The sequence below is a fragment of the Tupaia chinensis genome, unplaced genomic scaffold, assembly GCF_000334495.1.
Source record: "Tupaia chinensis unplaced genomic scaffold, TupChi_1.0 Scaffold000330_1, whole genome shotgun sequence".
Taxonomy (NCBI): Eukaryota; Metazoa; Chordata; class Mammalia; order Scandentia; family Tupaiidae; genus Tupaia; species Tupaia belangeri.
This window is the reverse complement of record NW_006159824.1, coordinates 2,748,522-2,751,109: the sequence shown is the minus strand read 5'-3', so window position 1 is coordinate 2,751,109 and position 2,588 is coordinate 2,748,522. Positions and strand designations below refer to the sequence as shown.

General features: G+C 45.0%; 1 pseudogene; it reads left to right on the top strand.

Moving 5' to 3' along the window:
• The first annotated feature begins 328 nt into the window (after positions 1-328).
• Positions 329-1,140, top strand: LOC102472705 (60S ribosomal protein L15 pseudogene; annotated as a pseudogene).
• Positions 1,141-2,588: the final 1,448 nt, after the last annotated feature.

Sequence of the window (2,588 nt, the reverse complement as noted above, 5' to 3'; positions counted from 1 at the left end):
GTTGAAAAGCCCAGTAAATGAGAAACAGTCTGCAATGACAGCAAGGAGGATTGGGTACAGGAAAACAAAAGTAAAACACTGAAGAAAATCAAACTGCAATTTGGAAAAATTTAATGTAAAAGCAAACAAACTGAATTTAAAAGAAACGTCAGCAGCTATGGAGAGCTACCAGCTTATAGCTTAGGACCAAAACTAACATCCACAATAATGACCAAGTCATTAAAAAAAAGGTTAAATGATGTCTGGTGTACCTGAGTGAATGACAATATGCAATTTATTTTAGAAAAACACATGTTATGTCTTTCCATCTGGCGGCAGCCATCAGGTAAGCCAGGATGGGCGCATACAAGTACATCCAGGAGCTGGGGCAGAAGAAGCAGTCCGACGTGATGCGCTTTCTCTTGAGCGCCTGCTGCTGGCAGTACCACCAGCTCTCAGCGCTGTACCGGGCGCCCGGCCCCACACGGCGGGATAAAACGTGTACACTGGGCTACAGGGTGAAGCACGGTTATGTCATATATAGGATTCGTGTGCAGCATGGAGGCCATAAATGCCCAGTCCCCAAGGGTGCAACCTATGGCAAGCCTGTCCATCGTGGTGTTAACCAGCTCAAGTTTGCTGGAAGTCTCCAGTCTGTTGCAGAGGAGCGAGCTGGGCACCACTGTGGGGCTCTAAGAGTCCTGATTTCTTACTGGGTGGGTGAAGATTCCACATACAAATTCTTTAAGGTTACCCTCATTGATACATTCAATAAAACTATCAGAAGAAACTCTGCCACCCAGTGGATTACCAAACCAGTCCACAAGCACAGGGAGATGCGTGGGCTGACATCCGCAGGCCGCTAGAGCTGAGGCCTTGGAAAGGGCCACAAGTTCCACCACACTATAGCTCTCGCAATGCAGCTTGGAGAAGGCACAATACTCTCCAGCTCCACCGTTACCGCTAATCTAAGAAATGTTTGTAAAATTCATACCTAATAAACAATTTAGGGCAGTCAAAAAAAAAAAAAAAAAGAAAAACACATGTTACGTTCCTACCACCCAAACTGTGGTTCCCAAATGTTATTCCCACAAAAAGGAACCAGAGCTCTTAAGACAAAATGACTGATTCCAGGTCTAGGGCACTAAGTATACAAAATAAGCACTGTCCTCAAAGAGGGTTATATCAAAGAATTAAGTAGTCAATTTAAACAGACTACACTGGCCAAAAAGGACATTAGTTTGATTATCAATATGGTAAGCTGAACCCCACCTCACTCCTCAAGACATTCATTTCTTGTTTTTTTTTTTTTTTTTTTTTTTGGAGAGGTTTTTGTTTTGTTTTGTTTTGTTTTTTTAGCTATAGGGCGTGTGTGCTCATCAGAAAGAGAGAGACAGAGAGATAGAAAACGAGAAATCACCCCCCAGGGGGGATGGCCACGCCGCAATCTCTTCTCCTCCATTCTCCTCTCAGAATCTTGGGCACGCATGCACACGCGCCCGGTGTGTTTTAAGCCACTGGGTCCAGGACTCGAACCGCGGTCGACTACATGGGAGTCCAGCAACATAGTCATTATGATAACTGCTGGTCCCTTCATTTCCAGTTTTAATCTGCTTTCTGTTCCTAATACCAGATATGCCTAAGTAGGTAATTTACTGAAAACAGGTTTAGTTTCACCATGCTTTCAGAGGTCCAAGGTCACAGGGATGAGTCTGGTGAGGGTCATCCTGGTGGGGACTCTGCAGAGACCAAGGTAGCACTGACATCCCGAGTGAGCAACAGCAGAGCCTGTATGTCCACGTGCCCACTCTTTATAAAGCTATCAGGAGTTGGTCATCGGGTCCCACCTTGATGACCACATCCAATCCTAGTCACCTCCCAAAGGACCCAGCTTTCAACACCATAATCACATTCTCTACCTTCTTAATACAGCAACAATGGTTCACCAAATTTTAATATGAATTTTGGGGGGACATGTCCATACCACAGTACCTCCTAAGCCCCCAAGCCTGTGAATATTACCACAGATGGTAAAAGACACGGCTAAATTACCTATCTTGAGAAGAGGAACCTATCCTGGATTAACTTGGTAGACTAGACGCAATGACACCACCCTTACAAAGGAAGAGGCTGAGGTAGTTTTGACACAGACACAGAGAGGACAAGGCAATGTGACAATAGAGGCAAAGACTGGAGTGATGTAACCAAGAATGACAATGACCAGAAGCTGAAAGAAGCAGGGCCGGAATACTTTCCTAGAGCCTTTGAAGAAAGAACATCCCTGCTGACATCCTGATTTTAGCCCTGGTCTCAACTGTGAGAAAATGAATGTATTGTTTTAACCACCCAGTTTGTGGTAATTTGTTACAATAGTCAAAGGAAACAAGATAACCAGTAAAAATAATTACAATGAAGTTAAAAAAAAAAAATTATTTACATACCCATCTATTTAAATCTATTATCCTGATGATACACTAAAAAAAGAAACATGAATGGTCACCGTTGCAAGATTCTAGGGAACCTGGCCGGCAACCCCCCACTCCGGGGGGGGGCGCCACGCGGCCGGGGGCTCCCGCCCCCCAGCGCAGACGGGCGCGGGGGACCGGGCT